Genomic DNA, 14391 nt, shown 5'->3' with positions numbered 1-14391 from the left:
CAAAATCAAAACTATGAATAATAAAATGGCAACAATTACATAGTTATCAATAATTACTTTCAATGTAAATGGATTAAATTCTCCAATCAAAAGATAGGGGACTGAATGGATGAGAAAACAAGACCCCTACATATGCTGCCTGCACAAGATGCCATTCATATCAAAAGACACACACAGACTGAAAGTAAAGGTATAGTAAAAGATATTTCATGAAAATGGAAACAAACAAACAAAAATGTTGGGATAACACCAGACAAAATAGACTTTAAAATAAAGACTATAACAAGAGACAAAGAAGGACCTAGTAATCCCATTTCTGGGTATTTATACAAACAAACTCAAAATGCTACTTCAAGGGGATGTGCTCATCCATATGTTCATTGCAGCATAATTTACATAAGCCAAGATATGAAGGCAACCTGGGTATCCCTGAATGGATGAATGGATAAAGAAGAGGTTATACATATATACAAAGAAATATTACTCAGCCATTAAAAAAAAAAAGTTCTTGCCCTCTGCACATGGATGGACCTAGAGGGTACTGTGCTGAGTGCAGTAAGTGAAGCAGCAAAAGACACTTTCATATGATTTCACTTATAAGTGGAATATGAAGAACAAAATAAACAAAACCAAAAGTCACAGATACAGAGAACAGTTTCATGGTTGCCAGATGGGAGAGGGGTTGGGGATAGGTGAAAAGTGGAAGGGATCAAGAAGTACAAATTGGGGAGTGATGTCATAGGAATGGTGTCAGCGGGGTGCACTTTTTGAGTTCTCCTCCGGATCTTATCAGAAATGGGACATTTATAACCCATCAAAGGACTCTCTGCTCATCACGTAGAACAGCTAAGAGACTCGTGCAAGGATTACTTGCAGGTGGGCAAATTGGGCGAGCAGTGGAAGAGGGAAGGTTGCAGAGTGGAGAAGCGGCTCGCACCTGTGGCTGTGGGGACACGGTCTGCATCTGTGGCGATGGCAACGTGGCTGACATCCGCAGCTGCAGAGATGCAGGGGATCCCAGGACGGAACAGAGAATGAAAAGCCAGGAGGTGGGTTCTTTCCCTGCGTTCCACAGCTGATCTCTCCCACTCACGGGGCAGCACATCCAGCATTTGAGGAAATAACCTCAGCTGATACCTCCAGTTGGGCCCTAGGCCAGACAAAGGACACAAACTCCATACCTGGGCCGCTCCCCCCCACACACACTCTTCCAATCCTACCCCTGCCCTTCGAGAGACTTAAACTGGCCCCTGAACTGAGGAGTAGTGTCAGATTACAGAGGAGCCTTAGTGCTCAGGCTCTGGGAAGACTGGCGGGTGTCTCTGACCCTGGGAGGAGTGTGGTTTTTGCTGGGCTAAGAGAGAGAGGACCCCTCCACCCCCAGCCACCACCTTTTCTGGCCTGCGGGAAGAGTGTGACATGGCTGGGCTGGGAGAGAGAAGACCCCTCCATCCCCAGCCCCCACCCTTTCTGGCCTGCCTAGGGTGGGGCAATTACAACTGCGGAGCCACTCCCAGGGATCAGCAGTAAGCCCCAGATGCAGCTCCCAGCTTTCAGCAGCTCAGAAATCTCCCGCCCTACACACACACACACACACACACACACACACACACACACACACACATGGAAGAAGTGCCCTAAGACTCAGGAGAACTGGACACAGGGCTGGTGGTGCTACTCCCAGTGTGCATATGTACAGGCAAGGGTAGAAACTGCACTGACTTTGTAAAAACTACCGTCCAGACCCCTCACCCCCACACATCTAAATCTGCAGTCCCAATGTCACTCTGGGCACAGGTGACCAGCTCTGCCTGCACAATGCGCAGGGGACTCTTTGGTACAGCAGAGGACAACCTGGAGATTACTTGGTGGGCTTAAGCCAAGACTGGTGCTGCTTTTTGTTTTGTTTGGTTTTGTCTTTATATCTTTGATATCTTTGCCTGTGTTAAACGGGGGTTGTTGGTTGTTTTTACATGTGAATGTATTTGATTTTTTCTTTCTTGTTGTTGTTGTGCTTGGTGATTTGCTTTGTTCTGAAATTTCCCTACCAGGGCCCAACTTAAGAGGCACAAGATTCAACATACCCAGAGACCAACTCCAGACCAAACCAGAGTACTACTGGGTCTGACCTACAAGTGACACACCCAGTGGGAATTCTCTACATGCACAAGAGCCCATAGAGGCCAAACCACATTTAAGCGGCCAACCCTCACGCAGCAGAACACCCTGCGGTGGGCAGAGCCAAGTCTCACAACTAGTTAGCCTAGGAGTTAACCCCACCTACTCACAAGCGAAAAGCAATTAAAGATCTTCTTTAACAGGACAATATACACAACACAAGAGTCACCTTTGGAGCACATGCAGAGGAGAAGAACAAAGTAGTGCAAGTCAAATATAAAGGACACATACTACATAAGATAACCCAGCAAGAACTAAGAACTCTAGGGGATCTACCTAATACATCGAAGCAAACACAGAGAGTCAGCCAGAATGGGGAAACAAAGAAACATGTCCCAAATAAAAGAACAGAAGAAACCTCCAGAAATGGAACCAAATGAAACAGAGGTAACCAACCTATCAGAGACAGAGTTCAGAACACTGATGATAAGAATGTTTAAGGAGCTTAGGGACGACATAAAGAAGGATGTAGAAATCATAACGAACAACCAGTTAGAACTAAAGAACACAATAACCGAAATAAAGAACTCACTTGAAGGAATTAACAGCAGGTTAGATAAAGCAGAGGATCGAATCAGCGACTTAGAAGACAAGTTAGCAGAGATCACCCAAACAGAACAACAGAAAGAAAAAAGAATAAAAAACAATGAAGATGGTTTAAGAGACCTATGGGATAACATCAAGCGCAACAACATGCACCTCAGAGGAATGCCAGAAGGTGAAGACAGGAAGCAAGGGATTGAGAACATATTTGAAGTAATAATGTCCGAAAACTTCCCTAACCTGATGAAGGAAACCAACATACAAGCCCAGGAAGTGCAGAGAGTTCCAACCAGGATAAACCCAAACAGGTCCACACCAAGACACATTATAGTTAAAATGGCAAAGGCTAAAGACAAAGAGAGGATCCTAAAAGCAGCAAGAGAAAGACAGAGGGTTACATACAAGGGAACTCCCATAAGACTATCAAATGACTTTTCTGCACAAACATTGAAGGCCAGGAGGGAGTGGCAGGAGATACTCAAAGTGATGGAAAACAAAGTCCTACAACCTAGATTGCTTTATCCAGCAAGGCTATCATTTAAAGTTGATGGAGAGATAAAGAGCTTCCCAGAAAAGAATAAGCTAAAGGAATTTATTACCACCAAGCCAGCATTGCAAGAAATACTAAAAGGACTTCTGTAAATAGAAGAAAGAGGAAAACAATCTAACTACAAATTTGAAAATGGCAATAACTATGTACCTATCAATAATCACTTTAAATGTAAATGGATTAAATGCTCCAATCAAGAGACATAGGGTGGCTGAGTGGATAAGAAAGCAAGACCCTTGTACATGCTGTATACAAGAGACTCACCTCAGATCAAAAGACACACACAGGCTGAAAGTGAAGGGTTGGAGTAAGATATTTCATGCAAATGGGAATGAGAAAAAAGCTGGAGTTGCAATATTTATCTCTGACAAAATAGACTTTAAAATGAAGAAAATATTAAAAGACAATGATGGACACTATATAATAAAAAAGGGATCGATCCGACAAGAGGACATAACCCTAGTAAACATCTATGCACCCAACATAGGAGCACCTAAATATATAAAACAGATATTGACTGACATAAAGACAGAGATCAACAGTAACACTATCATAGTAGGGGACTTCAACACACCTCTGACAACAAGGGACAGGTCTTCTAGACAGAAAATCAATATGAAAACAACAGCCTTAAATGATACATTGGACCACTTGGATTTAATCGATATTTTCAGAGCATTTCACCCCAATGCTGCAGAATACACGTTCTTCTGAAGCGCACATGGAACATTTTCCAAAATAGACAATATGTTAGGCCACAAAACAAGTCTGGATAAATTTAAGAAAATTGAAATCATATGAATTGTCTTCTCTGACCACAGTGCTATGAAATTAGAAATGAACTACAGTAAAAAAAACTGGAAGACACATACATTTGTGGACGCTGAATAACATGTTACTAAATAATGAATGGGTCAAGCAGGCGATCAAGGGAGAAATCAAAAGACATCTCGAGACAAACGAAAATGAAAACATGACAACCCAAAATCTATGGTATGCCACGAAAGCAGTCCTAAGAGGAAAATTCATATCATTGCAGGCCTACCTAAAGAAACAAGAAACATCACTAATCAACAGTTTATCTTCACACTTAAGGGATCTGGAAAAAGAACTGCAAAATAAGCCCAAAGGAAGTACAAGGAAGGAGATAATAAAGATCAGAGCGGAAATAAATGAAATAGAAACCAGAAAAACAATACAAAAGATCAATGAATCCAAGAGTTGGTTCTTAGAGAAGATAAACAAAATTGACAAACCTTTAGCCAGACTCATTTAAAAAGAGAGAGAGAGGACCCAAATTAATAAAATCAGAAACGAAAGAGGAGAAGTGACAACAGACACTGCAGAAATACAAAAAATTTTAAGAAATTACTATGAGCAACTATATGCCAACAAATTTGACAATGTGGAAGAAATAGCCATTTTCTAGAGGTGTACAACCTTCCAAGGCTAACTGAAGAAGAAACAGAAAACCTGAACAGACTGATTACCACCAGGGAAATTGAATCAGTAATCAACAATCTCCCAACAAACAGAAGCCCTGGACCAGATGGCTTTATAGGTGAATTTTACAAAACGTCCAAAAAAGAATTATCACCTATTCTCCTCAAGCTCTTCCAAAAAATCCAGAAGGCGGGAAGACTCCCAAACACTTTTTGCGAAGCTACGATCACCCTGATCCCCAAATCAGACAAAGACACCACAAAAAAAGAAAACTACAGGCCAATATCGCTAATGAACATAGAAGCAAAAATCCTCAACAAAATATTAGCGAACAGAATTCAGCAATACATTAAAAAGGTCATACACCATGATCAAGTGGGATTCATCCCTGCTATGCAAGGGTGGTTCAACATTCGCAAATCAATTAATGTGATACACCACATTAATAAAATTAAAAATAAAAATCACATGATCATACCAATAGATGCAGAAAAAGCATTTGATAAAATCCAGCAGCCATTTATGATAAAAACCCTTAAGAAAGTGGGAATAGAGGGATCATATCTCAACATAATAAAGGCCATATATGATAAACCCACAGCTAACATCATACTCAATGGGGAAAAACTAAAACCATTCCCCTTAAGATCAGGAACAAGGCAAGGTTGCCCACTTTCTCCACTTCTATTCAACATAGTGCTGGAAGTTCTAGCCACAGCAATTAAAAAAAAAAGAAAGAAATAAAAGGCATCCAAATCGGTAAGGAGGAAGTAAAATTGTCATTATATGCAGATGATATGATACTATATATAGAGAACCCTAAAGACTCCACCAAGAAACTATTAGAGCTCATAGATGAATTTAGTAAAATAGCAGGATACAAAATTAATATTCAGAAATCAGTTGCGTTTGTATATATCAGTAATAAAACATCAGAGGGAGAAATTTAAAAAGCAATCCCATTTACAATTGCTCCAAAGACTATAAAATACCTGGGAATAAATTTAACCAAAGAAGTAAAAGATCTGTACTCAGAAAATTATAGGCAGACCGCGCTGGTTTGCTGTCGCCTCTGCCGCCATCGTGCCAGCCCCTCGGGTCTCAACGAGGCCGGGTGACGCTCCAGAATGGGAGACAAGCCAATTTGGGAGCAGATTGGATCCAGCTTCATTCAACATTACTACCAGTTATTTGATAATGACAGAACTCAACTAGGCGCAATTTACATTGATGCATCATGCCTTACGTGGGAAGGACAGCAATTCCAGGGGAAAGCTGCCATTGTGGAGAAGTTGTCTAGTCTTCCATTTCAGAAAATCCACAGCATCATGGCACAGGACCATCAGCCCACACCAGACAGCTGCATCATCAGCATGGTTGTGGGCCAGTTTAAGGCTGATGAAGACCCCATCATGGGGTTCCACCAGATGTTCCTATTAAAGAACATCAACGATGCTTGGTTTGCACCAATGACATGTTCAGGCTTGCCCTGCACAACTTCGGCTGACCTCCTCCCAGCCAGGCACTCATGCTGTTTCCTCCTCCCTCCTCTTCCTGATACTATTCACACTCCTCCAGATGCTCCAGGGCCACGGTGGGAGTGGGCACAGTGTGCTGCTGCTACCGAGCTATTGTGCGTGATGTTTGGATGCTAGATTAGTTGCATCTGACAGGAGAAGTTTGTGTTGTACCAGCGCATGCCTTGGAAAGACTTAAGTAATGCAAAAAGGTTGTCTTTTTTTTTTTTTTTAATCTACTGACAAGTTGCTCTAGTAACCCAAAGAAGTGAAGGAGAAAGCAGCTGCCTCACCATCCAGATGTTGATTTGTTCAGATGTTTCAATGCCTCATGATACAATAAAACCACAAAAATTTTCTTAACAGTTTAAAAAAAAAGAAAAGAAAAGAAAATTATAAGACACTGAAGAAAGAAATGAAAGAAGATACAAATAGTTGGAAACACATACCATGTTCATGGATAGGAAGAATTAATATAGTTAAAATGTCCATACTGCCTAAGGCAATATATATATTCAACGCAATTCCTATCAAACTACCAACAACGTTTTTCACAGAAATAGAACATATAATCCTAAAATTTATATGGAACCATAAAAGACCCTGGATAGCCTCAGCAATCTTGAGAAATAAGAACAAAGTGGGAGGTATAACAATACCTGACATCAAATTATACTACAAGGCTACAGTAATCAAAACAGCATGGTGCTGACATAAAAACAGACACATAGATCAATGGAACAGAATAGAGAGTCCAGAAATAAATCCATACCTATATGGCCATTTAATCTATGACAATGGAAGCAAGAATGTATGGTGGGGTAAAGACAGTCTATTCAATAAATCGTGCTGGGAGACCTAGACAGACACATGCAAAAAAATGAAGCTGGACCAACTCCTTACACCATATACAAAAATAAATTCAAAATGGCTTAAAGACTTAAATGTAAGATCTGAAACCATAAAGTTCCTAGAAGAAAATATAGGAAGAAACTTCACAGACATTACCCAGAGTAAGAGTTTTACTGATATATCCCCTCGCGTGGGGGAAGTAAGAGGAAAAAATAAACATGTGGGATTACATCAAACTAAAAAGTTTTTTCACAGCAAAGGAAACCATCAATAAAACAAAAAGGGATCCTACTGAATGGGAAAATATATTTACCAATGACATATCTGATAAGGGGTTAATATCACAAATTTATAAAAAACTCAACTCCAAAAAAACCAAAAAACCCAATTAAAAAATGGGCAGAGGACATGAAGAGACATTTTTCTAAAAAGGACATACAGATGGCTAACAGACATGTGAAGGAATGCTCAACCTCACTAACCATCAGAGAAATGCAAATAAAAACCACAAAGAGATACCACTTCACCCCAGTCAAAATGGCTATCATCAATAAATCAACAAACAACAAGTTTTTGGTGGAGGATGTGGAGAAAAGGGAACGCTTGTGCACTGTTGGTGGGAATGCAGATTGGTGCAGCCACTATGGAAAACAGTATGGAGGTATCTCAAAAATCTGAAAATGGGACTACCTTATGATCCAGCAATTCCACTCCTAGGTATCTAACCGGAGAAATCCAAAACTCCAATTCAAAAATCTTTATGCACTCCTATGTTTATTGCAGCACTATACACAATAGCCAAGAGATGGAAACAACCAAAATGCCCATCGGTAGATAACTGGATTAAGAAACTGGTACATTTATACAATGGAGTATTACGCAGCCATAAAGAAGAAAGAAATCATACCATTTGCAACAACATGGATGGACCTAGAGAACATTATGTTAAGTGAAATAAGTCAGACAGAGAAAGACAAATACCATATGATCTCACTTATATGTGGAATCTAAACAAAAGAATAAGTGAATGAACTAATCAGAAACAGTTTTGGAAACATAGAAGAAAAACTGAGGGTTGCTAGATGGGTGGGGGGGTGGGGATAAAGGGGAAGGTGAGGGGATTAGAAAACAGTTGGTAACCACAAGATGGCCATGGGGTTTTGAAAATTAATTTGGGAACGTAATCAATAATGTAAAGATTTTGTAGGGTATCTGATGGACATGCGTCCCATTTGGGAGACCACCTCTGGGATGATGTAGATTCCTGATCTCTGCACTGAACACCTGAAGCTGAACAATAATGAATGCCAACTATAATTATATATATGTGTGTGTGTGTGTGTGTGTGTGTGTGTGTGTGTGTGTGTGTGTGTGTGTGTATGTGTATGTATATGTATGTATATGGTTACAGGAAGTGGAGTACAGCATTAGGAATAGAGACAGTGGAAATTTAATGGCTCTGTGCAATGTCAGAGGGATAGTGGATGGGGGGAGGGGGGGTCACACAGTGTGAGGGATATAAATGGTAAACGTCTAAGTATTGCTTTGTCTTGTGCACCTGAAACTAATAAAAAAATGAAAAAATATAATAATAATGACCAAAAAAAAAAGAAAATATAAGAAGGGTTCTGTAAAATCCAGCACTGGTGAATTGGGAAGGGGTAAGAAAAAGCAAAGTGGAAAAATATGTAGAATTAAACAAAAAATAAAACAAAGCACATATTTCTTTTACATTGGTCAATGGGAAATAGTTGATAATTATAATTTATGACACATAAAAAGGGTATTATAAAAAGAAGATAATGGGCCGGCCCGGTGGCTCAGGCGGTTAGAGCTCCGTGCTCCTAACTCCGAAGGCTGCCGGTTCGATTCCCACATGGGCCAGTGGGCTCTCAACCACAAGGTTGCCAGTTCAATCCCTCGAGTCCCGCAAGGGATGGTGGGCTCTGCCCCCTGCAACTAAGATTGAACACGGCACCTTGAGCTGAGCTGCCTCCCGGATGGCTCAGTTGGTTGGAGCACGGGCTCTCAACCACAAGGTTGCCAGTTCAATTCCTCGACTCCCGCAAGGGATGGTGGGCAGCGCCCCATGCAACTAAAAATTGAACACAGCACCTTGAGCTGAGCTGCCGCTGAGCTCCAGGATGGCTCAGTTGGTTGGAGTGCACCCTCTCAACCACAAGGTTGCCGGTTCGACTCCCACAACGGATGGTGGGCTGTGCCCCCTGCAACTAGCAACGGCAACTGGACCTGGAGCTGAGCTGCGCCCTCCACAACTAAGATTGAAAGAACAACAACTTGAAGCTGAACAGAACCCTCCACAACTAAATTGAAAGGACAACAACTTGACTTGGGGAAAAATAAAATAAATAAATAAAAAAAAATAATAATAAAAAAAAAAAGAAGATAATGATAGGGGATTCTGTGGTCTCATGCTCTGGTACAGTGGGTGTGTCCTGGGAGGTATGAAAAAGGATTGCATTGACATTTCAAAGGTATGTTATACTAAATGCAAACTACAAAAAAGTAAAACAGACAGCAAAACTAAATCCTAATAGCTTGCAGGTTAAAAATAATCCAAAAGTTTTTTGTTTGTTTGTTTGTTTTTCTTTTTTCTTTTTAGTGAAGGTCCCTAAGACCTGAATGCCTCCCATTTACCTTCCTTTTCCTTTAAAAAAATTCAGCCTTACCTTCCATCCAAGATTATGGTCTTGCCTCATCCCCAATGGTCCACCATTACACCAAAACAAATAATGGCAATAAAACCTCCTAGCAATAAGCCTTCCTCTCACTATGGGACCACATTATCCAATGAAAAGGTTGGTCATCCATGCATCCTTTGGATTGATTCATGACCAAAAAGGGGAAGTGTGGACAAAAAAGAGTCCACGTACTAAACCTGACGAGCTCAGGGAAGCCAGCATGGTGAACTCTACAAACTCAGAGACCTAAGCAGGTCACTGGGGTAGTCACATCCTAGGCCTCTACCTTCCTTGACAAAGGTCAGTCTTTACCTTAGTGGGCCTGTCCGTTGTTTTTTTGCATCTAGGGTAACATACCTTTGATATGTCAGAGTAGTCTTTTCCAGATCCCTCATGGCACAACCCGCTGCCCCGGTGCATGGGACCGCGGAGCCCTTCCTTGTTATCTTGTTCCACGAATACCATCTCTCTGTGCTGTAGATGTTAATTGTTAACTATCCTGTACTCACCAATGTAAAAGGAGTATGTCTTCCTATTTTAATTTTTATCTAATCCCAAAGATTTCCCCATTTTGCTTTCTCCTGTCCCCTTAATCTACCACCAGATGTAACTCTCCTTACATTTCCTCCTTTGATTCTAATATATAAAATTAGCTTCAAAACTGCCATTCTCCAGTGCATTTTCTCAATTTGTTGGGATTTTGCTTCCCAGCAAATGTCATCAGTTTAGCTCAAATAAACAAACAAAAAAAAGAAGTACAAATTGGTTGTTACACAGTAGTCATGGGGATGTAGGGTACAGCATAAGGAATGTAGTCAGTAGTATTGTAATAACTATGGATGGTGTCAGATGAGTACTAGATCTATCGTGTTGATAGATGCGAGGGGTTTGGGGATAGGGTAAAAAAAGCAAAGGAATTAAGAAATACAGATTGGTAGTTACAAAATAGTTACAGGGATGTAAAGTATAGGGAATATAATAATATGGTAATAATTATGTATAGTGCCAGGTGGAAACTAGTCAGGGGGATCACTTCCTTAATCATATAAATGTCTAACCACTATGCTGTATGCCTGAAACTAACATAAAATAATATTGAATGTCAACTCTAATTGAAAATTTTTATAAGGGGGAAAAGATAAAGAAGAATAAAATGTTCAAATTCCAGATATAAAACAAATAAGTCTTGGAATGTAATATACAGTATATAAATATAGTCAATGATATTGTGATAGCATGGTACAGTGTCAGACGGTTGTTGGACTTCTCATGGTGATCACTTCTTTAGCATAGGGAATATTATCAGTAATCTGGTAGTAACTCTGTGTTATTACCCTGGGGGGTACTGTTGAATAACTATGACATACACCTGAAGCTAATATAATATTATGTTAGCTGTATTTTAATAAAAGTCTTAAAGAAATAGGTCTAATCTATATAAATTATATCTCAATAAAACTGGAAAAAACAGGGATAATTTAGTTTTATCACTTAGTTTCTCATTATAAACATTTCCATATTTATGAAATGTTTACATATATAGAGGGTGCCAAAAAAAGTATACACATTTTAAGAAAGGAAAACTGTATTAAAATTGTAATACTCAATATATACCAATAACAAAAGATGAATACAAGTCACATTTGACTTCTGCAATTACAAGAGGTGCTCAAAGTGGTTACCATCAGCATCCAGACACTTCTGATTATGGTGAATTACTGACTGCGCAATGTTGACTGTCATGCAGGGTCTCTGGTCCCACACTCCACATAAGAATGCAGGATATGGTGAGGCTAAAAAGGAACACCCATGGAGCTATAGATAGGGGAGTCAGACCACTATATTCTCTCTGGCGGCCGGGTGATACACATGAAGTAGGATCCACACGATCCGCAATCCTCCATTCACTTCTCTGTCTGCCAACCAGCCAACCAATCAACGCAGTCCCGGCAGTTACATCAGTAGCCAATTGGCTAACCGGTTACAGCTGACGGCCAACCAATCACAGCTGATGGTCATTCACCACCCGAGGCATCACCTTCCCAGGCAAGGCTGAGAGCCTGGAAACTGCTCTCTGGGACTCTGTCCCCACACTCCACCCCTCCAGGGTCTCGCCTCAAAATCTACAAGACAAGCATCTTCCGTGAGGGGCCCTGTGCCGTATTAGCCTATAGGCACCTATGGGCGGAAAGAAATAGCAGTCTTAGTAACCAACAATGGCAAATCCCTTCCATCTGGAAGGATACATGCTAGCTTTTTGTCCTGGGAAAGGAGGGTCACTGCCACTGGCACCTTTCCCGGTTTGTGGTACGAGACTTTTATGACAGTGCTTGGGGTCCCTTGCGCAGTTTCAACATGTAACAGAACAGGAGACCCCATAATAGGCTATAGTGAGAGCACATGAGTTCCCTGCAAAATCATCCTGGCATCGGGACCTCCATATACCACAGTCACTTGCAGTGGCCACTGGGCCACCACCCCGGGTGTCACTTGTAAATCATGGGTCAGACCAGTTCCCCATGGGGCTATCAGGCCCAAACACCGACAGTGGGGGCTTTTGACCCACCAGGGCCAAGTCCATTGCTGCCGTTCCCCTGCTTTCAAGCATGTGGGTGCTGGCAGCAAAATGTTTCCATTTCTGTTGTAGCCTGGCTTTAACAGTCTCACTTGTGGTAACCTGTAACTGAATGGGAGCGGCCGTTCGATGTAGCAGAGCTTCTACTGGTGCAGGCCCTCATTTCTGTGGTCTCTCATTCAGGACTCTCAAGACGTCCCACAGAGGCGAGGCCCAGTCTCACATCGTGGGAGGGTGTTTTGACACCAGGAGGCCTTGCTTCAAAAGTCTGTTGTAGCATTCAATCATGCCAGCTGCTTGTGGATTGTATGGGGTATGAAACAACCATTGCACATCCATCCTGGTAACTCTGCGCTGCACTTATTGCCCTGTAAAATGGGTATCCCTGTCACTTTCAATGACTTGGGGGCGCCCATAGAAGGCGCACAGCTGTGTAAGAGCGACCACTGTATGCCGCTGATCCGCAGCTGGACAGGGCCAAGCAAACATTAACCCCGTAGCAGTGTCCACTGCTGTGAATGCATACATCGCATTGCGGGCCTTAGGTAGGGGTCCAATGTAATCCACTTGCCAGCTAGTGAGTAGGGGTCCAATGTAATCTACTTGCCAGCACCCTCCCTCGAATAATCTGCTGTGTCTCCCAGGGGATCCTCCATCTTTGGGGGCTGTCCTGAGCACAGACGGCACAGTCATAGCATGCATCTGCTATCTCTTGCCATTTCAAAGGTAGACCCCAGTGTCTGCTCACCTGCCACATGGTTCGGCTCCAGCGTGCTGCAATTTCCTATGCAACCAATGGACTACATCAGTGGCAGGGGCCCGTTCTAACCATCGGAACTATGCTAGGCCATCTGCTTCATTATTACCTGGGGACACTAAGGGGGAGTGACCTGTGACATGCATTAGGGTCACCTCCTTTTTCTGCCCTAGGTCCCAGAGGTCCTGCCACATGGCTTGACCCCACAGTGGACGGTGTCCCACCAACCAGTTTTGGTGTTTCCATGTAGGGAGCCACAACGTTAGGCCCCGGAACACCACCCAGCTGTCAGTGCAAATAACTAGGGGCCCAGGCTCGTGGCTGATTACCATCCACACAGCCCGTAATTCAGTCCACTGGCTACTCTGGCCCATCCCAGTATCAAACTAAATGGTGTCTGTTTTGGGCTGCACACCAATAGCCGTCCAAATGGCTGCAGCTCCTCTGCTAGATCCATCAGTAAACCAGGCATCTTCAGGTACTGGAGGATGTCCTCTGTAGGGCGAAGGCTCCAAGTCCTCCCCTCTAGGCAGAGCGCTTGGCTCAGCTTGGGCTACAAGATCCATAGGCCCCAGGACCTGTTGTAGCTCTGTGCGCAAAGGGCTTGAAATAAGGGTGCTACGTTGCTCCAAGTAGGCACCCCACTTGGTGAGGCTGGTGGTCTATGCTACCCCCATTTTGGGTCCCTGGGTCCACGTACCAACCCACCCCTGGTTGGGATAGGTTGTCCGAACCAACACCTGTGCCATTCCTGTGATGGCTCGTGGTGAGGGCTGCGTACACAGCAGCCAGCTCTTTCTCTATTAGAGAGTAGCGGACCTCTGCTCCTTTCCACAATCGGGACCAAAATCCCACCAGCGACTGGAGACGCTCTCTGTTGCCAGAGGCCCCAACTGTACCCCTCTTGGGTTACGTGAACATCAAGTTCAAATGGGCAGCCAGGGTCTACTACTTGCAGAACCTGTGCCTGCTGCACTGCCCATTTGGTGGCAACAAAGCCCTTGCTCTATAGCATCTGTCCAATGTGGTCACACAGCAGCCTAGCCGTTTGTCCCCTCCAATCTTTCCTTAGGGAAAGAAGACTCTGCGGGACTGTCCCTCTTTGGGGTTGAGTTCATTTATCCTAAGTCTCCCTATTTGGTCCTTGTAAGCTGGGTCTGCAGTCAAAGAAGAGTAATATTTCCTCATGGGAGGAACGACTTAAGCCAGACGGGACCCCATTGGGACCCCCATGAGTTAACACAATAAAAGTCAGGAGGTAGCCATACCCCTCC

At 42.6% G+C, this 14391-nt stretch overlaps 1 pseudogene; it reads left to right on the top strand.

Moving 5' to 3' along the window:
* Positions 1-5673: 5673 nt before the first annotated feature.
* Positions 5674-8151, top strand: LOC148757515 (nuclear transport factor 2 pseudogene; annotated as a pseudogene).
* The last annotated feature ends 6240 nt before the right edge of the window (positions 8152-14391 follow it).

This window comes from Rhinolophus sinicus, chromosome 8, assembly GCF_057876585.1.
Source record: "Rhinolophus sinicus isolate RSI-liver-muscle chromosome 8, RSI-T2T, whole genome shotgun sequence".
Taxonomy (NCBI): domain Eukaryota; kingdom Metazoa; phylum Chordata; class Mammalia; order Chiroptera; family Rhinolophidae; genus Rhinolophus; species Rhinolophus sinicus.
This window is presented reverse-complemented; position numbering and strand designations above follow the sequence as displayed.